This window comes from Bos javanicus, chromosome 3, assembly GCF_032452875.1.
Source record: "Bos javanicus breed banteng chromosome 3, ARS-OSU_banteng_1.0, whole genome shotgun sequence".
NCBI classification, from domain to species: domain Eukaryota; kingdom Metazoa; phylum Chordata; class Mammalia; order Artiodactyla; family Bovidae; genus Bos; species Bos javanicus.
The window spans coordinates 19,403,493-19,428,294 of NC_083870.1; the positions used below are offsets into that span (position 1 = coordinate 19,403,493).

Sequence of the window (24,802 nt, forward strand, 5' to 3'; positions counted from 1 at the left end):
TGGACAACTGAGTTTTAATTTCCCTGTCTGTAATATAAGAATAATAATTGTGAAAATAAAATGAATTTAGGATTATGAACACACTTGGCTATTATACACCACCATGAAGTTTGCGAAGTGTTGTTTCTATTGCTCACTGGGGCCTCATATATAAGGAAGTTGGTCAACCGATAAATGTTTATTAAAAGTCTGTTATGCATCAGGTATCATTTGTGTTAGTTTTCCATGGGTACTGTAAAAGATTAGCACAAATTTAACAGCTTGCTGCTGCTGCTGCTGCTAAGTCGCTTCAGTCGTGTCCGACGCTGTGTGACCCCATAGATGGCAGCCCACCAGGCTCCTCTGTCCCTAAGATTATCCAGGCAAGAACACTGGAGTGGGTTGCCATTTCCTTCTCCAATGCTGGAAAGTGAGAAGTGAAAGTGAAGTCGCTCAGTCGAGCCCAACTCTTAGTGACCCCATGGACTGCAGCCCACCAGGCTCCTCCGTCCATGGGATTTTCCAGGCAAGAGTACTGGAGTGGGTTGCCATTGCCTTCTCTGATTTAACAGCTTAAAACAATACAAATTTATCATCTTACAGTTCTAGAGATTAGAAATCCTAAAATCATGTTGTCACAGGGCTGTATTCCTTCTAAAGGCTAGTAGGGAATCTATTTCCCTGTCTTTTCCAGCATCTAGGAGCTGTCTACATTCTTTAGCTCGTGGCCCCTTCCTCCATCTTCAAAGCCGGCAGCACAGGACCTGCCAGTCCCTCTCCCACTTTCTGACAGCTACTTCTGTTGCCATATGTCCTCTGACACTGATCCTCTTTCCCTCTTATAAAGACCCTCGTGATTACATTGGGCCCACTTGGAAAATGCAGGATATTCTCCCTACTTTTATATCTCCATCCTTAAATCTGCAAAGTCCCTTTAATGACATGAGGTAGCATACTCAGGAGTTCCTAGAATTAGGACGTGGCCATCTTTTGTTTGTTGTTTAGTCACTAAGTTTGCATCAAACTCTTTTGTGACCCTTGGACTGCAGATATACAGTATTGAACAAGACAGGCAAGGAAAGAACCCTGCCCACCACTCCCCCTGGGACTTACGTGTGTGTGTGTGTGTGTGTGTGTGCGCGCACTCAGTCATGGTTGACTCTTTTCGACCCCATGGACTGTAGCCCACCAGGTTCCTCTGTCCATGGGATTTTCCAGGCAAGAATACTGGAGTGGGTTGCCATTTCCTTTTCTAGGGGATCTTCCTGTAGGGAGACTGCATAATTTCCTCTGTTCAGTCTTGCCACAACAAAGGTTTGAAACGAAGGACCAGGGTTACAGCTCAGAGTTTTATTTGGTAAACAAAGGATAATACACCCCGGAGGCATGAGGGCAGGCCAACCCTGGAAGGAAAGGCTCCAGCCTGTCTTGGCTCCCTCTTTTTATACCTTTTGTCTCCTCCCCCTGAGCCTGCCCTTTGCAAATTAAGACTAGCATAACACCTATCAATGATCAGGAAGGGGGAGTGTTTATTTCACCTGAGATTCCCATTCTGGGTCCATAAATTTTTCCTTTGCTCCCTTTTCAAGGACTTTTTCCTCCTTTTGTCTTTTAGCCACCCCCATTTTGGACTCCTTTTTCCTATTCTAACAACCTAACATTCCCAACCAGGGATCAAACCTGCATCTTCTGCGTTGGTAGGCAGGTTTTTTACCACTGAGCCACAAGGGAAGCCCATTTTGGGGAAGCCATTATACTACATTATTGTAGCAATACAGTGTCGAAAACAGGAGGTAAGATCCCTGCTCCCATGGAGATTCTCTTCCAGTGTAGAAGAGACAGAAAATAAACAGATAAATTAATTGATGAAACACTGTTAAGTGCTATGAAGACAGTTTTTAAAGGGCATCATGATGGTGACAAGTTTGGGGAGTGATCTGACCAAAAGCAGGAACTGGCTTTGGAGGCACAGCCTGAAGGACTAGAAAGCAATTACTAGCACACTTGGCTGTTATCCCTTTAGTCCTTTGGAGATTTTTGGTGAACTGGGGGGCCTGTTAGTTCAAGAAGTGAGTTGATATTTACCCTTCTCACTTATGAACGAGCTTTATTAAGCAGACCAGTTCCAACTCACAAAGTAAATATTTATTTGTTATCCCTACCCCAGGGATTTTTATTCTTTAGGCTTTCTGAATTTCAAGTTGAGATCAAGAACCAACCCTGCCTCTTTAGGGTTAAGAACAGCACCCAGCACTGTTTCATGCATATTGTCTGGCATAAAAACCCTAAGACTGCCAGGTGATGGCAGAGACCACAGTGGGAGTAATTTCAGTCCTTACTCGATTAAATTTAATTCCTTTGGAAATGATTTACAAAACCTCTTCAGAAAAGTTTAAAGTAAACCGGCCTCAGCCAGGATTTGGTTCACCGCTCAGGCCCCAGATCCATCTATGTGGTGAGTTGTACCGGTGTCTCTCGAGTTCTGTAGTGTATCAGGAGGATGAAGAAATGTGACCCTTGGCAGCAGCAGAATGGCAGAGCAACAGGCCTTCCTAGGAAAAAGCCATCTTTCTCTCCAGGCTGTGGAAGAGAGGGTCTTCTATAGGTTGAAGATTACAAGGACAGCATGACCTCAAGAAGAATTACAAAAAGTTTACAAAAAGAACACAACACTCTCACCACCAGCTAACCAAAAACTTTCTTTCTCCTCTTCAGTTTTCCCCCTGAGAGAAGGAATTCCTTAGTTTATCCTGGGATGTGGCTGGAAATCTTAGTGGTTCTCTTTGTATCTTGTCTCCCAAGATTGACCTTTATTTTCCCCTCAAATAATTTATTTCAAAATGACTTTCTCTTGGATTGTAAAGATAAATTAGATGAATTTATATATGCAAGTAAATATATATATGTGTATGTGTGTGTGTGTGTGTTAGTTGCTCAGTCGTGTCTGACTCTTTGCCACTCTATGAATTGTAGCCTGCCAGGCTCCTTGGTCCGTGGGATTCTCCAGGCAAAAATACGGGAGTGGGTTGCCATTCTCTTCTCCAGGGGATCTTCCTGACCCAGGGATCAAACCTGGGTCTCCTACACTGCAGGCAGATTCTTTACCATCTGAGCCACCAGGGAAGCCCTGTGTATATATGTGTGTATATATATTATATATAATCCAAACTCTGTGATTTAAATAATTTTACATGTAAGATTCTGTTTTCCTTTTTCTAAACAGCTTGATTGAGGTATAATTGACACACAGTGAACTGCACACATATAAATATACAATTTGACTATATATATACATATACATGTATATATACATACACACACACACGTCTGTGAAACCCTCATAATCAAGAAAGTGAGAGGGTGAACGTACCCATCCACCAAAAACTGGGCTGTGGGATAGGGTGGAGGTAGCTATGTTCTCCCTAGGTTTTAAACTCTTGTTATCAATTTGTGCTCTTGAGTAATGAGACAAGATGAATCATTCATAACAATTTTTTTCCATAGAAGCAAGCAGACAAAAACAACTTCCCACCCACTTGGCAGACGATCAGTAGTTCATTAACCTAAATCATGTCACTGCACTGTCAGTCCCCTTTCTTCATTGTGTAGGGTATTCGGCTGGAATGCAAGGGCTGGGAAGAGTGCCCAGCTGGTGTCCCAAGCCAGTTCTTGGCTTCCCTGCATGGGAGCAGAAAGGGATTGTTGCCCTCAGTTCCCTGCCAGATCTGCTTTCCTGCAGTCCATCATCATCAGGTACCTTATTATTCAGTTTAGGGCCTCGGGTATAAGTTCCTTCTTCCCCTCTGGCCCCTCAGTTTTCCTCATGGTCTTAGACGAAGATATATTTATTTATCGTTCATTCTAAAACCAGCCTCTCCTCTTAGTGTCTAGACTTAATAATTTCTGTTCCTTTCCACCATTCAGCAATATTTATTGAAAACCCACCAGGTACCAGACACTGTTTTAGGCTCCTGGAATATTAAAGAAGTCAAAACAGACAGAAACCCCTGCCTTCATGAGTTGACATCCTAAGTGAAGTAGGACAACTAAAAGCTAGAATCTTATTTCCACTAGCCTCCCTTTCTTCTCTATCATCTTCAATAATTCTTCCCTGTGATACCTTCCTTATGACCTGAAGATGTATAGGAGGAATTTAGCCCCATTCTTTTGAAGATTGAAGCTGTCTTATTTCTTTCCTTTCTGTTTACTATGTCTGAGTCAAGCACTTTATTTTATGCGAGGGTTCCAAGTCCTCTCGTCCCTCCTCTGCAGGTGAGTTCAGAAACTGAAGGCTTTTCTTAGTCCTCCCTACACTGAATGGCTTCCTGGTGTTCCATATTCCTTTCTCCTTGGGTTCCTACACCAATGCTCTGTCCATGATCTACTACTCCAGCTCCTCCCCTGCCTCCTACGTGGGAGTGTCTTCCCCGTCCCCTGACTGTGGACAAGGTTTTTTCCTCTCCCCCTACTCTTCTCTCTCACTCTCATGCTTCCTACTGACACCTCCAAAAGTAGACATCTCTCCAAGCTCTGTTTTAAACACTGACCTCTCATCAGCGTACGAAATCTGTACTTCTAACTTGCTCCAGGATTTCTGCACTTGTGCATCTCACCTTTGCTTAGGACACATACAAACCAGGTGCACTAAATTCCTTAGTAAACAGTTCTCCTTCCCAACTTCCCTGCCTCTGCTAATTATAGTCCTCCTTCTCTCCAGTATCAGGAGCAACTCCAGGCTTAGAACTGTACTAGAGACTAGCTGCTAAGAAAACTAGCCAGCTACCCTGATTCAGGGGATAAACAAACCATTATATAAATAAATAAAGCAAACTGATGGGAAGATGTGGGGGTTAATCCTAATCTTAGCAAAGGAATCTAGAAAACAGTCTTTGATTTCAAATGAAGACAACCAATACTAGGTTGAAGTCAGAGGACAAAGAAGGAATGTGCAGGGTACGGGAGTGAATGGAGAGGAAGTGGAGGGTGACTCACAGCCTCAGAAAGGGGGGATTTAAAGCAGGAAGAGAGGGAAGATAGGAATCTAGAGTCAGTTATCTGCTGATCCTCTAACCTGGGACGGCTAGCTCAGATAGGATTTTGCTCCCATTAGTGAACTGATGTGGAATGACAGTGACAAAAATCAGGAAACTCAATTGTCACAGCCAATAAGAAGCTAAAAAAGACATTATCCTGGAATAGAAAAAAGATATGAAACTAAAAACCAAGGAAATCTGAAGAAAGTACGGACTTTGTCAATAGCAATGTGTCAATATTGGCTCATTAATTGCTATAAATACGCCATGTTAATGTAATACGTTAATAATAGGAAAAATTGGGCATAAGGTATCTGAGAACCATCTCTTACTATCTTTGCAACTTTTCTGTAAATCTAAAATTAATCCTAAATCATTTATTAAAAAATAAAAGCAGTAAACTCTAATGAACTCTTGATTTTGAAAGTTCAGCTCCCTAAGCTCATGGTGAAGGACCTATCACTGAGAGAATCCCTGTCGGAGAAACCTGGTAAAGACACTATTATTATTCCCCAAACCTAGGAACACTGCTGTTGTCTTTGATGTCTTCCTCTCCCAGGCCCTTTACATCTGAGCTATCATCAAGTAATATTGATTAAGAAAGGTTTGTTTTTGGTTACACCACTCAGCTTGCAGGATCTTAGCTCCCTCCAGACCCCAGCAGTGAAAGCACAGAGTCCTAATCAGTGGACCACCACGGAATTCGCTGTTTGAAATTTAAAATATCTCTCATCTAGAAGTTTCAGTGTATAACACAAAAATCTTCATTTCTGTTTTGGAAAAAACAATGCTGCAAATAAAAGCAAAAGACTCATAAGTCAGGATTATTTATAATTCATATAACAAGCAAAGGGTTAATTTCTTTAATTTATATAAAGTACAAAGACAACCGAATAGGAAAATGAACAAAGGGTAGCAACAGGAGATGCAAAAACAGAGAAAAAATGGTTAATAAATAAACATGAGAAAAAATGTTCAGCTTCACACATGATTAAATACATGCAAATTAAAATAACTACAAAACACCTCTTTAGTATGTTAGCTGCTCGGTCATGTCTCTTTGCAACCCCACGGACTGTAGCCAGCCAGGCTCCTCTGTTCATGGAATTCTCCAGGCAAGAATACTGGAGTGGGTTGCCATTTCCTTCTCCAGGAGATCTTCTCAACCCAGGGATTGAACCCAGGTCTCCTGCATTGCAGGCAGATTCTTTACCACTGAGCCACCAGGGAAGCTCAAAATACCTCTTCAGCTGATCAGATTGGCAAATATTTTTTCCACTATTTTTTTTTTTTAGAATGATATTGTTGTTGTTTGGTCAATAAGTTGTATCCAACTCTTTTGCGACTCCATGGACTGTAACCCACCAGGCTTCTCTGTCCATGGGATTTCCCAGGCAAGAATACTGGAGTGGGTTGCCATTTCCTTCTCCAGGGGATCTTCCATTCTTTACCACTGAGCCACCAGGAAAGCCCAGATTGACAACTTTTTTTAAGTTTGGAAATTTGTGAAGTTGGCAAGCTATATTTAAGAACATAAATTCTCAAATTTTCTTGGTATGAGTGAGAACTGGTACAAACTTTTTAGAGAGCAACAAGGCAATAATGATCATTATTTGAAATACAAATATACTTCAATGTAGCAGCAATTCTACTGCTAGTGTAGTGTATGAATATAATTGGATGATATGCCAAAGCGTGTGTGTGTGTGTGTAACAAGGGTAGTTCTTTTGGCATAATTCCTAAAAGTAAAAATTCATAAACAAAGTATTGTCCAAAGTAATTGGAGACTTGAAAAATAAATCATGATACATCTATACCACAGACGTTAAAAGGATGAAAGTAGATTTATATATGTCTATATAAAAATACCACCAAAGATTGAATTTTTAAAAAAGGAAACTATAAGAAGGAAAAAAGGAAGGGTATTTATAATATGATCTCATTTATGCAATTAAATACGCATACACAAACATAAAGACACGACCAGCGACAAGACCAGCTACAAGACCAGCAAAGTGAAAATGACATGAGGCCTCTTGTTTAAAAGTTAAGAATTTCAAGGTGGGGGGAAGGGATAAATTAGGAGTATGGGATTAACAGATACACATTACTATATATAAAATAGATAAAAACAAGCAACAAGGGTTTACTGTATAGCACAGGGAACTATATTTTATATCTAATAATAACCTATAATGGAAAATAATCTGTATTTTTATATAAAATAAACATTTTATTAATTTTATTTTATATAAAATTATGTATAGTATATATATAACCCAATCAGTTTGCTGTACATTTGAAACTAACACAATATTATAAATCAACTATAATTTTTTTTTTAAGTTAGGAATTTCAGGACAGTAACAACAGCAGAGCATTAAACCAAGCTCAAGGCCCTTCTGAATGCAATCTGTGACTGGACAAGTCACACAGTTGAGAAACTGGTCCTCTCTCTACATTTGGTTCATCCTCATGATTTGCAAGTTCTGTATTTGTCAATTTGCCTACTTACTAAAATTTATCTGTAATTCCCCAATCAGTACTCATAAGGTTTTCATGGTCAATCCCAGACAAGTCCAGAGCAACAACCAATCTGAGTCATGGGACAGTTACGTTCCCAGCTGAGGCCCAGCAGCAACACTCCGCCTCTTGTTTCAGCTCTCATCCTGCCAAGTGTCCCATTCACGGTCTACTTAGTGCTGTTTTTCAGGTTTGTTTTTGCGGGTGATTTCACTGTTTTCAGCGGCCCCCAACGGTAGTGCTTACGTGCTTCCAGGTGCAAGAAGGCTGAGCTGTGCCCTACAGAGAAAACAGGTGTTAAATAAGCTTCCTTCAGGCAGGATTTAGAAGGCTGTTAGTCACAAGTTAATGAAACAATAGTTATTAAAGAAGGTGTCTTTTGACAGAAACACAAAACAAAGTTATGAATTTATTAGTTGAAAATGTTCTGATCATAGGCTTGCAAGAACCTACCCTGTATTTCCCCCCAGGAGCAATGGTATTTGCTAATTCAACGTTGGAGGCAACATTATAGAAAGCAACCTCCTTGAAATAAAAGAGAGTCAACTGTTTATTGATAGCTATGTGCTTAAAACTCATCTGAGATACACAAGAAACTGTTAAAGAGTGGTTGCCTTTGTGAAGCTAGACTTGAGGTGAGGAAGAGACGGGAGATTTTGTTTTTCATTTTATGCCTTTATGTACTATTCGATTTTTTTAACTCTAAGTATGCTGTTCTGTGCTGTGCATAGTCGCTCAGTCATGTGTGAATCTTTGTGATCCCATGGACTGTAGCCCACCAGGCTCCTCTCCCCATGGGGATTCTCCAGGCAAGAATACTGGAGTGCCATGCCCTCCTCCAGGAAACCTTCCCAACCCAGGGATCAAACCCAGGTCTCCTGCATTGCAGCAGATTCTTTACCATCTGAGCCACCAGGGAAGCCCAAGAATACTGGAGTGGGTAGCCTATCCCTTCTCCAAGGGAACTTGCCTACCCAGGAATTGAACCGGGGTCTCCTGCATTGAACCGGGGTCTCAGGCAGATTCTTTACCAGCTGAGCTACCAGGGAAGCTCAACTTTAAGTATATCTTACCTTTATTTTTTTGAAAATAAATTAAAAACCATATATCTCAACCAACAAAGACTGACCATATAGCACAGGAACTCCACTGAATATTCTATAATAACCTAAATGGGAAAAAAATTGAAAAGGAATAGATACATGTATAACTGAATCACTTTGATATATACCTGAAACTAACACAACATTGTTAATCAACTATGCTTCAATATAAAATAAAAATTAAAAGAATAAATAAAACCATATATCTCAAAATTTCCCCTCATCTCCTCCATGTCTAATGTAATATTAAATTAGGTTCTCACTGCCTCAAGCCAGAATTTTTGTAACTGCCTCCTAATTGTCCTTCCTTCTAATTTTCTCTTCTCCAATCTTCATCTGCCAGATGAATCTTCCAAATAGGCCACATTCATCATGAAATGTTCCAACCATTCGTCATTGCCCATTAAAGCAAATCTAGCTTTCAGAGTCTTATGTAATCAGACCTCAACCTTATCTCTCCCTATTCCCCAGTTCTACTGTCTGACCATCCCTTCTCACCCCCACCTCTTCTGTAGCACTGACCATGCCAGTTTCTGCCTCCATACTTTTGCCTGGATCCAGCCCACATCTCTGTCCATTATTTGGTTCTACTAAAATAAGTGAAATTTCTTTTCTCCTATGATTTTTCCTGTTTTTGAATTTTTATGGCACTAAACTACAAAAGGAGTGTTTCATTTATATGTTATCTATAACTCTCGAATTGTATATATTTATTTAAACAACACATGTGTTTATGGACTTCCCTGGTGGCTCAACTGGTAAAGAATCCTCCCACAATGTGAGAGACCTGGGTTTGATCCCTGGGTTGGGAAGATCTCCTGGAGAAGGAAACAGCTTCCCACTTCAGTATTCTGACCTGGACAATTCCATGGACTGTGTAGTCCATGGGGTCATAAAGACTCGGACACAACCGAGTGACTTTCACACTATGCATTTATTCTATATGTCAGACACTATTCTTTTACATATATTACCTCATTTAATCTTCACGATGATCTCATAAAGTAGGTGGTATTATGCGTGTGTGTTCCTTGTGGCCACCTGGACTGTAGCCCGCCAGGCTCCACTGTTTCTGGAATTTTTCAGGCAAGAATACTGGAGTGGGTTGAATTTCTTCCTCCAGGGGATCTTCCTGACCTAGGGATCCAACCTGGCCAACTGCATTGCAAGAGGATTCTTTACCACTAGCACCACCTAGGAAGCCCAGGTGGTATTATTGTTCAGTTGCTAAATTGTGTCTTGATTCTGCAACTACAGTACACAAGCTTCCCTGTCCTTCACTATCTCCTGGAGTTTGCTCAGATTCATGTCCATTGAGGTGGTGGTGCTAACCATCTCATCTTTTGCTGCCCTCTTCTCCTTTTGCCTTCAATCTTTCCCAGCATCAGAGTCTTTTCCAATGAGTGGGCTCTTTGCATCATGTGGCCAAAGTATTGGAGCTTCAGCTTCAGCATAGTCCTTCCAGTGAATATTCAGGGTTGATTTCCTTTAGGATTGACTGGTTTGATCTCCTTGCTATCCAAGGGACTCTCAAGAGTCTTCTCCAGCACCACAATTCGAAGTCATCAGTTCGGTGCTCAGCCTTTCTTTATAGTCCAACTTTTACAGCCATACATGACTACTGGAAAAGCCATGACTATATGGACTTTTGTCAGCAAAATGATATCTTTGCTTTTTAATACACTGTCTATGTTTGTCATAGTTTTCGTTCCAAGGAGCAAGCATCTTTTAATTTCATGGTTGCAGTCACTGTTTGCAGTGATTTTGGAGCCCAAGAAAATAAACTCTGTCACTGCTTCCACTTTTCCCCATCTATTTGCCATGAAGTGATGGGACTGGATGCCATGATCATGACCATCTCCTGCCCTCCACCCTGCAGCCTACCCACATTGGGTCCTTCCAAAGTGCATGGAGAAATGCATAGTTTTAAGATTCATGTAGGCTTGTGTTTGCAACTTGGCTCTACCACTTACTGTGTCACCTTAGACAGGCATCTGAATGTGATTATGTTATTGCTAATATGGCAATTGCTAAGAGTAGGCACCACCTTCCCTGGTGGCTCAGTGGTAAAGACGCCTGCCAACACAGGAGACGCAGGTTTTATCCCTGGGTCAGGAAGTTTCCCTGGAGAAGGAAATGGCAACCCAATTCAGTATTCTTACCTGGAAAATCCCATGGACAGAGAAGCCTGGTGGGCTACAGTCCATAGGGTCACAGAGTCAGATGTGATTGAGCATGCATGCAAGAGTAGGCACTGACTACACGCCAAGCACAATTTTAAGCGTTTTACATACAGGAACTGTCCAATCTTCATAACTCTATGAGGAGGTGCTATTATTGTGTTGTCTTCATCTTACAGATGAGGAAACAGAGGCGCAGAGAGGTGAAGTAACTTTCCCAATAACACACAGCTGGACAAGGAGCAGGCTGACCAACCTTTATAGCACTATCATGAAGCTATGAAGAGGTAACATGCATGAAATATCTGATGTATGCTGCTGCTGCTGCTGCTGCGTCACTTCAGTCGTGTCCGACTCTGTGCAACCCCGTAGACGGCAGCCCACCAGGCTCCACCATCCCTGGGATTCTCCAGGCAAGAACACTGGAGTGGGTTGCCATTTCCTTCTCCAATGTGTGAAAGTGAAAAGTGAAACCAAAGTCGCTCAGTCTCGACCCCATGGACTGCAGCCCACCAGGCTCCTCCATCCATGGGATTTTCCAGGCAAGAGTACTGGAGTGGGTTGCCATTGCCTTCTCCATCTGATGTATGAGGACTCTGTAAATGTCTCCTCTGTATCAGCTGGGATTAGTTTGGGCTTCCCTGGTGGCTCAGATGGTAAAGAATCTGCCTGCAATGCAGGAGACTCAGGTTTGATCCCTGGGTGGGGAAGATCCCCTGGAGAAGGGAATGGCAACCCACTCCAGTATTCTTGCCTGGAAAATTTGTGGACAGAGGAGCCTGGCAGGCTACAATCCATAGGGTCACAAAGAGTCAGACACAACTGAGCGAGTAACACTTTCACTTCACTTTCACATAAAACAGGAAATGTAAGAGTGATTTAAACGAATTGAAACTTTAGTTCTCTCTTATGGGGAAGTTCAAAATAGGCACAGCAGGCCCGGTAGGGTGACTCCATCCTATTAGGGACTCAGGCTCCTTCTACATCTCTATTCCGCTCTCCTTAGCCCATGGCTTCCATCCTCAGGGTTGTCTCCTGGTAACAAGATTTGCAGCTGCAGATACCACATCCATTCTAAGCAGCAGAAATGAGGCTGAGGCAAAGGGGAGACCTCCCAGTGAAGTCAACCATCTTTAAAGGTTGTTCCAAGAAACCCCCTCCAATAAGCTAGGAAATGGCAACCCACTCCAGTGTTCTTGCCTGGAGAATCCCAGGGGTGGGGGAGCCTGGTGGGCTGACGTCTATGGGGTCACACAGAGTCAGACATGACTGAAGTGACTTAGCAGCAGCATTGACACTTTGAATAATATAAGGGCTCTCTGTCAGTAAGGAGCCATGAAAGATTGGGTACTGACGACCAGTCTCCTCTCTCACAGCATTAAGATGCCCCATCCAACCCTACACACTGACATGTCAGAGTCCTCTCATTCAACAGTCTTCTGAGATCCAACTTTCATTTCTTCTGCTTTTGTGTCAACTTCCTGTCCTGTCTTCTTCAAACCCTTTATTCTTTTTTTTTTCTTCTTCTTTTGGCTGTGCCAGGTCTTTGTTGTGGCATGTGTGATTTTCACCTGTGGCATATGGGATGTCCCTGACCAGGGACTGAACCAGAGTCCCCTGCATTGAGAGCACGAAGTCTTACTCACTGAATCATCAGGGAAGTTTCAAACCCTTTATTCTTAGGTGGGTGACAGACAAGAAAGAGCATCTTCATCCTTAAATGATCCAAGGGTTAAAAACCATTCATTCATTCACTTGACGAATCTTCACTGAATACCAGCTCTTCATCAGAAACCATATGAAGCACTTGAGATACACAATGAAAACACATGTTCTAGGGCCTCATTTAGCTTAGAGTCTAAAGGAGAAAAATACATTGTTTAGAGAGATAACTATTCTTTACCAATCAATTATGATTCTCTTGAAGAAGGGGTGCATCACCAAGCCAAGGAGAATCAAGAAAGGTTTCACCAATGGAGTGACATTAAAGAGAAAACTGATGGACAGGTGGGAGTGGGCCCAGGAAGGATGGCACATCCCAGGCAAGGAGGCATGTCAGTACATAGAGTATGCGGGGAAGACAAAGCTGGACACAGAATGCCCAGGGTGCAATGCCAGGAGATGAGGTCTAAGAGGTAGGAAGGGACTGGAATGTGAATTCAGTTTTTTTATCACGAAAGTTGACTCAAGCCTGTGAGTGACGAGGAACCATTGAAGCATAACACGGTGAGTCACATGTTAGATGGGGTTGAGGGTGCGAGAGGACAGAGGTAGGGGCCTCTGTTAGGAGGCTATTTACATAGTTTAAGAAATGATGAACTGGGGACTTCTCTGGTGGTCCAGTGGTTAAGACTCCAAGCTCTTAATGCAGGGAGCCTGGGTTCAATTTCTGGTCAAGAACTAGATTCCACATGTCGCAATTAAGAGTTTGCATGCCACAACTAAAAGATTGAGCGTGCTGCAGCTGAAGATCCCAATTGCTACAACAAAGATCAGAGATCCTGTGAGCGGTGGCTGAGACCAAGTGCCCCCAAATACATGCATTTTTTTTTTTAAAAAAAGGAAATGATGAATTAAGACATAGTTGAGAGAATGGAAAGAAAAGTTTGAGTGTGAGAGATGAACACAGTCAATAAACACAACATTTTTCCTTCAGGCCTTAGCAGTCAAATCCTTCTGGATGGTAACTAATGCCAATGGCCGTCAGCGGTCTCCAGACTGATGAAAGTAGGATGGATACGCTCCACATGCTCACCCTCATCCTGGGGGCCCAGTCCTCTCTATATATGAAAATTTTCTTTGGCAACCCACTCCAGTATTCTTGCCTCAGAAATCCTGTGGACAAGAAGAGCCTGGTGGGCTACAGTCCATGGGGTCACCAAGTCAGACATGACTTAGCAAAAAAAAATGACAACAGCCCTACTTTTAGATTCATAAAAACCTCCTGTTTCCTCCATGCCTTTTGCAGGCTTTCATTAACCTGGGTACCTAAATGGCTACATGGAGGAGTGCTGCTCTGCAACCCTCAGTTCAGTCGCTCAGTCGTGTCTGACCGAGACCCCATGGACTGCAGCATGCCAGGCTTCCCTGTCCATCACCAACTCCCAGAGCTTGCTCAAACTCATGTCCATCAAGTCGGTGATGCCATCCAACCATCTCATCCTCTGTTGTCTCCTTCTCCTGCCTTCAATATCTCCTAGCATCAGGGTCTTTTCCAATGAGCCAGTTCTTCGCATCAGGTGGCCAAAGTATTGGAGTTTCAGCTTCAGCATCAGACCTTCCAATGAATATTCAGGACTGATTTCCTTAAGGATTGACTGATTTGATCTCCTTGGAGTCCAAGGGACTCTCAAGAGTTGTCTCCAACACCACAGTTCAAAAGTTATACAACCCTAGAAGCAAGAAATAAACTACTGTATGTGAGCTATGTTCTCCACTTGGATCTTTCTATTATAGCAATTATCCTAGCACAACATGCTTCTACTATTTCTTTTACGAGAGTAGCTCTGCTCAGAAAGAAATTCTCAGTAAATCTTTGGAGTGGGAGGTTAAGAACAAGCTGTTAATGCAGGATGTAGTATAGCCTCTGGATGCGCATGGAACAGTGGTCCAAGTTAGGAAAAATGTTTCAGGCTGTGGAGGTCCCTTAACACTCAAGTGTTTCTGTAGTTGGTCCTCACGCTGCAGGATCTCATTTCAAAATAAAATTCCACTTAGGAAAAAGTTGGAGGGTTTCTCTTAAGTTCAAATATTAAAAGGGTGTAGTAGAAAGAAGTACATGGAGCTGCCTTGTATGCAGCATCTGTCTATTCAACAAAAGCTTGCTGATTCTGACTCTGACCGCCCAAGCCCTTCCGGGAGTAGAGCCTCCCTCAAGCGAGGCTTGGGATGGGCGAGGGGGTGAGGTGGGGTATTTTCTATAACAGAAACATCTTTTCTCAGCTAAGATTCTCCCTCACTTGTTTTGTGGTGGTGTCTGTCATGCCTTGACAGCAGCAAGTCCTTTCTTTTTTTTACATTTTAATATCTGTTTATTTATGCCTGCTCTGAGTTTTTGTTGCTCCATGTGGGTTTCACTAGTTGTGGCGAGTGAGGGCTACTCTCTAGCTGTGGTGTGTGAACTTCTCGTTGCTGTGGCTTCTCATTGTGGAGCACAGGCTCTAGGGCGGGTGGGCTTTAGTAGTTGCGTCGCGTGGGGTCCTCCCGGACCAGCAATCGAGCCCTTGTCCCCTGCATTGCTAGGCAACTTCTTAACCACTGGACCACCAGGGAAGGCCAGGAAGTCCTTCTTGAATTATAACTTTCTTTCCTCCTTCTGTAGTGGCAGAATCTCTCCATGTTCTCAGTGGAGGTAGACAGAGTGCTGGCAACTGGCAGAGTGGTCTATGTCAGAGACATAAACAGAGAGATGAGTACACAGACGGTCATAAATGCACTTTCTCAGAGGTAAAAGGGAAGAGCCCATATGCCTGGGTTGGCTGTTCCTTCATACAAGAGGACTAGTTCTCAAAAAAAAGTGTGTGGTTAAGGAAACTGCCAGCTTTTAGCACCCCGAAGGTTTATTTAATTAGGTAATTCATTTATTTATTTACCTCCTCTGACACTGAATAATTAACTTGCCTCACTGCCCTACTGCCAGAAGGCAGCAGCAATCTACCTAAGAAAGGCACAGCTACGGGCAGGTACCTGGGTTCTCCTTCTGACTTGTTTCAAATCACTAGAGGAGGATACTGTGTATATAGCTGCATCATTTTCTCCTCCACAAAACATGAAAGGGGATTGCTTTCCTCCCAGGAGAGAATACGTTTGCTTCTACAGAAGTTCTCTATAAGAAGAGTTAACTGAAGGCCATGCTGAAATAAAAAGCATATTAATTTAATCCTGATACAAGGTCAATCTCTTCTAAGTTTTAAAATGAAGAACTTGGGACTTCCTTGATGGTCTAGTGGTTAAAACTCTACTTCCAGAGCAGGGGCGTAGGTTCATTGCCTGGTCAGGGAACTAAGACCTCACATGAGTACGTTTGTGCTAAGTCACTTCAGTCATGTCCAGCTTTTTGCAACCCTATGGACTGTACCCTGCCAGGCTCCTCTGTCCATGGGATTCTCCAGGGAGGAATATAGGAGTGGGTTGCCATGCCCTCCTCCAAGGGACCTTCCTGACCCAGGGATTGAACCTGTGTCTCTTATGTCTCCTGCACTGGCAGGCGGGTTCTTTACCACTAGTGCCACCCGGGAAGCCCAAGATCTCGCATGCCGAGTAGCAAATAAACAAAGAAAATGAAGAACTTGAAGTACATAACTACAGCACACATTTTTTTGTTTGTTTTTGTCAGTTGTGCTGTGACGCTTGCGTGATGGGATCTCAGTTCTCTGACCAGGGACTGATCCCAAGCCACGGTAGTGAAAGTCCAGAATCGCGACCAGAATCCTAACCACTAGGTCACCAGGGAACTCACTACAGCACTAAAATTTAAGCCTGTTTAAATTCTATATTGTAATAAACTAAAGCATGAGAGAGAGAAAAGGAAAGAGGAAAGCAAGAAAGAAAAAAGAAAATTCAGATGATAAGAGACTAAGAAGTAATAAGAGGAAGAAGGAAGTGAGAGGCAGATGGTTTTTCCAGAGCCAGAGAGGAAAATGACAGAAACAAGACAGGGAAAGGGAGATGTGGGGAGAACCAAAGAGTGAGCAGAAGCCTTGTGCCAGGCGTTTTATATGCATCATTCCACACTTGTTCAATGTGCATTCATCATACAGTTAAGGTTTGAAGCAGGGGAATGATATTATCAGATGGACATTTTTAAAAGGTACTTATTTATTTTTGCCCACGCTGGGTCTTTCCTGCTGTGCATAGGCTTTCTCTAGCTGTGAGCAGGAGCTACTCTTCATTGCAGAGCACAGGCTGTAGGCGAGCAGGCTTCAACAGTTGCAGTGCATGGGCTTAGTCGCTCTGCAGCACGTGGTGTCTTCCCGGACCAGGGATCGAACACATGTCTCCTGCATTGGCGGTCAGATTCTTAGCCACTGGACCACCAGGGAAGTCCCACATGGTCATTTTTAAAAGACCACTGTAGCTGCAGGGAGGGCCATGGGTGAATGCAGGCAGACAATTTTGGAGGCTGTTGTGGAAATCAAAGAGAGAGATGATGCCAGCTTGGATTAGCATGGAGGCAGGAAGAATATAGAGGAGCAGAGAGAAGTATGGAAATTTCAGGTGGAAGAATAAATGAACTAAGCCCTTCTATGTGTTCTCATTGTACCTTACACTTCTCTCATCGTTGCCTTTATTACGTCTTACTGAAATTACCTTTTTACTCATCTGTGTTTCCTTCTAGACTTGGGCTGCCCAACATCACTAGTCATATGTGGAATCTGAGCAGTGCAATGTGAGATGAGCTCTAAGTGTAAAATACACACTGAATTATAACAATTCAAATAAAGAATGCAAATATTAATAATTTCCATATTGCTGCATATTAAAATGATATATATATATATTTGGTGGACATAAAATACATTATTAAAATTAATGTTATTGGTTTCTTTTGAATGTCTTTATGGGGCTACCAGAAAATTTTAAATTACATATATGGCTCACCTTATGTTCCTACTGAACAGCACTATGAAAGAATATAAGAACTGAGGTATCTGCAAGGCCTACCACTTATTTAAATAAGCATTGAATGAGTAAATACATTTGGCCAGGTCACATTCAAATTCTGACTGCAGGTATGTATTACTGATGAAGGCTTTCAGTGTTGGTTCATATCGTTAACAATGTCGGCTTCACTGTTGGCTGAAAAAGAGTATGTTTTCTAAATCAGTTAGACCCAACATTGCCCAGAATTTGGCTAAAAATTTTAGAATACTTCTGCGAGCTATCTGCTTGTCTTAGATATTTGTCTACTAAAGAACACAGTTCACTTGTGGCTCAGTCCCTCTGGAGACCGTGTGGCACAGGCATGGTTCCATAACTGAGGACCATCTTAAAGCAGGCATTCTAAAGGCAATGACGCAAATGCGAAACAGAATACCTACACATCGCCATCTGTGAATCTCTTCTGAAGCTGTGACTTCATTTTCACTCAGTAGTTGAGCACCTTGCCAAATCTGTGCTTCTACAGAGCTCGGGTACTTGAGCCAAAGGAAACGAGCACAGTGTCCAGCTGACTCTGCGGTCACAGCCAATTCAAGTGGAACACTTACATGTCTTTTGAACACATCAGCACTACTCTTGTTTTATTCCCCTGCAGCTTTACATGTGCTGTGCTTAGCTGTCAAGTCACATCAATCAGAAAGAACAATTTTCTGAGCCAGTAGGGGTCTGGCATGTTGTATCTCTCAGAACCCTTTTAATTAATTCACTAAAGTCTTTAAGGAAACAGCTTGGTAAATCTCTTCAGCAAGTTTCCACTGCTTAGCAGTCTGACAGCATTAAAATAAACTAGAGCTCCATGTTCTGTTTTAACCTTTTCCAAACATGCTTACTACTGAATATAGCTAAGGGCAGAAACACAAAAGAAAATTCAGCCTTAATTCCTCCATGGAATCATATGACTTGCAGAGCTCCCAGCCTCTCCCAATGAATGATGTAATGGAAGCTGGGGCCCACTAATCGCTTTTGACATGAATAACTTGAATAACTTGTAGAAACCTTTTTTCCCCCTGATTTGTGTCAAGTGAGCTTAGCTTTTCCACATTTAAGAAAACTTCTCAAGCTCCATACTAACAAGAGGCGAGGGCCTACTAGGTACACATTTTTTTCCCCCTAAAATTTTAAGTAATCCACATTCCAAGGTCAAGAGAGCCTGCATCTGGTGAAAGGTTTAGGGCAGACACATCCACGCTAAGCGTCACTGATGACGTCATTGCGCTACTGGATCCCCATCCTGGCGTTTTCCCTACGTGTATAGTAAGGAACACGCCATGTTCATTCATTCAACCAGTATTTACTGTTTGCCATGAGCAAAGCACTTTGGAGCATATCTAGATAAATAATAAATAGTTATCAGTTAATGAGTCCCTATTATAATCTAGGTATCTTAAAATACACAACACTGCAATGAGATTAACTCCATTTCACTGCAAAATAAAACAAGGTCTCTAATTTGAGTTTACATTTCACAAAGATTTCTGGTGCATAGCATGGTATAGGCATGTGTGTGTGTGTTCTGGCGTATAACGTGGTATAGATGTGTGAGTGTGTGTGTACTCAGTTGCATCTGACTCTTTTTGACCTCAAGGACTGTAGTCTTCCAGGCTCCTTTGTGCATGTAATTTTCCAGGCAAGAATACTGGAGTGGGTTGCCATTTCCTTCTCCAGGGATCTTCCTGACCCAAGTATCAAACTTGCATCTCTTGCATCTCCTGGACTGGCAGGCGGATTCTTTACCACTATGCCACTTGGGAAGCCCGATATAGACTATGTGTATATACATAAATGCTGTTTCTGATGAAATTGACAGGTATATCAGATTATTTAATCCATAATACCCAACAGTATTCTGAACTAAACACTCCTCAAATGTTTGCTGACATACCAAGCAGGAAAGAGAGAGACTGTGTTCCATCCATACTAAGAACAGCATGGGAAAAGATAATTAGAAATGCATGCAGCAATAAAGCAAAATTTCCTAAATCTGAATGAGAAACTAGGTAAATTACCTACCCATCGAGATTTTTCAAAAATAATCTTAATTAAACCTGGGCTGAGTTATGATCGTACCACTTTTAGAAGGGCCATGTATTAGAATGAAGTAAAACAAAACCTCAAAGTCATAACCCATGGAAATGTTCATTACTTACCAGGGTGATGTTTTAGGGAGTCGGCCTCCATTGGCAAAATTACTATCGCACCGAAATCTTATTCTAAGTATCTGGTGAGGGTAAATGAGAGCCTTCGAGCCTGATCTTTCCAAATGTAATTTACATCTAAATTAATTTGAGAGAGAGAAAAGAAAGAAAAACTCTATGTTTAAAAGTCGCCTTTTAATTTTTCCTCCGGGTCACCTCTTCTGCACTCTTAATATGGCTCCCTTCACGGAGTCGGAGGCCAAAACAGCATCATGACAAAAAAAAAAATTATCAAAAAAAAAGACGAGTGGCTTGACAACCCAAGCCACTCACTGGGTTCGGGAGACCAAGGCCCCATCCTTAACTCCCCGGCCGCCAGCGCCCCCTCACGGGCAGCAGCTGCTCAACCGAGGAGAGCCGGCAGCCACTGCCCTTTGGGAGACTTCAGGGCTATCTTCTCCCCTGCGCCCCGCCCCGCTACCCCCGCCCCGCTACCCCCGCCCCGTCCCGTCCCGCCCCCGCCGCTGGCGCCTCCGCACTCTTCTGCAGCCCAGCCCCCGGCGTTCGCCGCTCCCGCTGCTCATGCTGGCGCTTTCCGCACACCCACCCACACGTCAAACGCCCTCCTTTCCCCTGAAAAGTTTCTAGACGGTAGGGACTATTTTCTTCTAATGTAACCTTCCACCAAACTGGAGGGAAAAGTTACCCGAGGCCTGGGAGGGGTCGGGGCTCTGGGGGCGGGGGATGGGACCTGGCTTTTAGAAAAGAGGTCTCTGCCGTGAAAATAAATGATTGGGCCTCCGAGCCAGAGCTTTGTTTGCTGGGTTAACTGTAAAAGGTGCTTGATGATGCTAAATATTTAAGATAAGAGTTTTTCTTAAATTAACATAAAATATATTGCACCAGATAAATGGTTCTTGTCTTCAGACCTTGCAGTTCTTTCTGTTGATTCTCATCTGAACCCCTTCTTCCCCCAGGCTCCTAAATCCTTACCTTCAGCTATAGAGAAAACAAGATCCCCTGGGAATGACTTCTTAAATCCTAGAGACAAAAAAGTCAAACCTAGAAACGGCTGTCCTGGGAAGTTGGCTGAATTCTATCCATATTCTGGATGGGTAAACTCACCTGCAGAAATATATAGTGATTAGAAAAACCCACTAGGCCTGTATTTTTTCAGATTATAAGTGGCAAAAATCAGTTTGGCAAGGAGTTTTAGAAAGGAAGGGAGGGAGAAACAAAGGGAAAGGAAGGAAGGAGCCGGAGTAAAAGAATAGAAAAACATTACATACTAAGAGTCAGTATTCTTTCATGAAACCAGTGTCATGTTTGCATGTACGGGATCAAGAAGTAGAATATATTTCTTGCCGTGTGTTGTGGTCAAAAAAATGTCTGAAAAACCACTGCAATAGACAATGGAATTATTTTAAGAGACCTAGAAAGGTTTGAAAAGTCCTCTACTTCATTCCTCTATACTTAGGCAGTGTTTCATTTAAAGAATGTGTGTGTTAGTCGCTTAGTCCTATCCAACTCTCTGAGACCCCATGGTCTGTAGCCTGCCAGGCTCCTCTGTCCATGGAATTCTCCAGGCAAGAATACTGGAGTGGGTTGCCATTCCCCTCTCCAGGGAATCTTCAAGGGATGGAACCTGGGTCTCTTGCATTGCAGGCATATTCTTCACTGTCTGAGCCACCAGGGAAGTCCCCATTTAAAGAATAGACCAGACTTAGTTATTCTTCTTGCTTATCCTCCCATCTCAATATATACTATTAATGGTTTGTGAACAATTTGTGTCTTGAAAGCTATTATTTCAGTAAAGAAAGCTGTAGCTTAAAATATGAAGGGAATTCTGCCAAGCTCCTCTTTTCTCTGTGGCTCTTCTATTACCGTGTGACCCCGGGGCCATGGACACGTTCCACGTCGGGAAGCACTGTCGGAAGTGCAGAGCTGAAAGCCTGGGTTACTAGAATATCGTGTGGTCACGTACTCCTGTGGGTCTGTTTTTTAATATATGTTTGCTTTAAACATTTTTCTCTTTTCCCTCATTGTTTATTAAAATATTTTTATTGCTCTATATAAGTCATATGAGAGCCTGAAGTGCTTGAATTTGACTTTGTCCCTTCTCAGTGGGGGAAGCTTGCTTTTGTGCTAATCAGGACTATGGTCTCCGACTGAAATTTCTGTTTTTGCCCCCATTACACACACTCACTTCATTCCTGCCATTTTCATTAGTTCAACGTTTGGATCAAAAGGCTCACATGTATGTGTGGGTAAAGGTGCTGAAGGCAGGGAAACACTTCCATCATCAATAGTGGGCCACTGGCCCAATAATAACAATAAAATAATAATGATGATTATCATTAACACATATTTCTCAACACTTTGCTGTGCTAAGCAAATTACGTGCATTGGGTCAGTGAATTCTCCTAATAACCCTATCTCATAATTGAAGAAACTGAGCTTAGATGAGGGTAAGTAATGTGCTGCTTTGTGATTGGCAGGACTCCTTACCTGGTCTCTCATTTTTTTTTCACTGACTGAATACGGAATCTGAGTGTTTTCCTCCAAAGACCTCTTGCCTAAAAGGCAATTGTGATACCAATGAGATAGATTATGTAAGTCAGGCCTTGTTAACTGGCATCTGAAGTGCACCACAGATTTTATTTACCAGGCAAGAAAGGGTCATTGCAAATGTGGATGGAGGAAGGGGAGCCCCTGGGTAAATTGTTTACAAAGCTGTACACAGATGTGTTTTGGGAGAGAAGAAAAGCAAACACTGTGAACTTACTTAACTGGTTTTATTTCCTGTACATGTTCGTCATGGGTCAGGGTTGCTATTCAGCTAGTTGTTCAACATTTTGAGGCCAATCCTGCCAGTAAATCTTGGTGTTTGAAATTTAAGGGTCATGAGAGTTGTTGGAGCTCTTTGAGGGAGAGCAACAGGGGATGGGGAGAATTTTTGTGCAATTAGAAAAGTAATCTTTTGAAGAATAACATGCTTTCCTTTTTCCCTTTCTGAGAAAATGACTTGATCCTCAGTTGGCCCTTGACATTCATCTGCCTAGGGGAAATAAGGATTTGTTACAGAAGGCATGAGGGGGAAATAACTGAGATATTTGGCTTCTGACAGTCAACATGGGATTTTATAGCAAGACAAGAACTTTATAAGCCAGGTTAGTGGCTTGAAAGAGGATTTCCTAAATTCCCTTTTAAAAAGAGAATTCCTGTGCCTCCTTGAAGAGCCCCGCTTGGGGAACTTAATTCAGGAAGTTCTCCCAGAGGGTATGACTGCCAGGCCCAATGCCTGCTGCTCAGTGGCAGAAGGACATGAAGCCAAGGAAGGCAGGCAGGCCTATGCTTTTGATCCTGGGGGAATGGTGGAAAGATGGGAACAAGAAATAAGCACAAGGGGGGAACTGTCAGATGTGTGTCCCAATTTCTCCCCTCCAGCCTTCTGTGTAGAGATGGCAGGGGCGCATCATAGAATCGGAGGGAATGGCCGAGACTGGTCCTACTTGGGCCCTCGTCAGGAAGCCCAGGATGCCCTGTTCCCCTCTGTCACACCGTGGAGAAGTGTGGTCAGGCAGGAGGCCTGGAGATCTAGCTTTCCTGGGAAAGCCACAGTGACTGACTATCTGGCTGGTGGCTGGAGGGGTGAACTTCCGGGGCAAGGTGACCCTGGAGTGGACACTGCAGAGGGAACCACCCCCTTCCGCTACCCTGGGCCAGGGTGCCATGGGCCTCATAGACCCACAGTCAGAGAGCTAAGAAAAGGTTGAGGGAGGGCCACAGGGCCTGAGCACCCCGAGGAAGGCCACCTCACAGATCATAGCTGTATGGTCTCCAACCACGAATTTCAGCTGCAAACACCAACACGGCAAGGTGTGGCCAGGCGGAGGGGGGACGTGGCCCCCAAGGCCAGAGGAGTCAATGGACACTACGCTTGAGGGCTCTCCGGGTTCTCTCCTTTGTCATATGGTTGATAAGCCCTGCTGGTACATTTGGAGAAATGCTGGGAAAGAGGGTGAAGGTGTGAGAATGCTGAGAAAAATGTGAGATTGCTGAGAAATGTTATTTTCATCCAGAGAATAAGTGTTACCTAAAGGAATTATTTAAATTATTTGATGAGACTTTCTTTTTTTTTTGCTTTTCTTTTAATTATTTTAATAATTGTGAAATATTTAAGAAAGAAGAAATCATGTAAAGAACTTATTATATATCTACTACCACTCAGTACAAAAGACAGAAACATTACCAATACAGTTGAAACTTCCAGTATACCACTCCACAAATGTCACTTTTATTAGGTTGAACAATATGAAATTGCCCATATTTGACTGTTTTTTACCTTCCAAAAAACCCAATAATTTTATATGATTTAACCTGATATTTAACCTTCATGAGTTTGATCAGTACCTTGATCATTCTATTGCCCACTTGGAATGTTTTTCCTTTCCTTCACTTATCTACATCCTACCTATGCTTTAAGACAAGATCTGAGCCCTAATTCTTTCAAGTTTTCACTGAAGACTTGAGCCTGCATAGAGCTATCCTCCCCGCCAACCCAGAGTGTACTGTCTGTCTCTGGCAGCATTACTTTATTTTTTAAAAATTCTTTATTTAGGCTGTGCCGTGTCTTAGTTGCAGCATGCAGGATCTAGTCCCCTGACCAGGGATCAAACCTGGGCCCCCTGCATTGAGAGTATGGAGCCTTAGCCACTGGACCACCAAGAAAGTCCCTCATGTAGCATTATTTTATACGTCATATTCTTTCATTGTCTGGACTACAAGAAGTAGCACCTAGAGATATTATTTTGCCTGTTATGCTGTTTTGTTAGTTAACATGTGGAAGAAATAACAGGATTTGACTCTATTTTTATTGGATTAAAGACAGTATACAGTTTATTTCTTGGAAGTTATGATTTGCAGTAATCTTATAAAAGATGCTTGAGCCCCACACCCAAACTAGTTAGGAGAGATACCCTAAAGGGAAGAAATCTGAGAAAGAATCAGAATATGGAGCCTATCATCCATGAGTGTAGTCAAGTTTTATCATGTCCCATTAAATACTTATGGGATAGGATATCTTAAGAACTAACAATAAAAGCCACCATTTATAGAGTAACTAACATAACCCAGATGCCATCCTAGGCATTCTATATACTGTCATATCTACAATACAATAACCCTTC

General features: G+C 42.6%; 1 long non-coding RNA gene across 1 annotated transcript; it reads right to left on the reverse strand.

The window, feature by feature from the left end:
* Positions 1-5,822: 5,822 nt before the first annotated feature.
* LOC133241373 (uncharacterized) lies at positions 5,823-20,127 on the reverse strand. The gene is made up of 2 exons (XR_009734585.1): positions 19,626-20,127; positions 5,823-7,814 (listed from the first exon to the last, which is right to left on the reverse strand). It is a non-coding gene; the product is annotated as an uncharacterized LOC133241373 (long non-coding RNA).
* Positions 20,128-24,802: the final 4,675 nt, after the last annotated feature.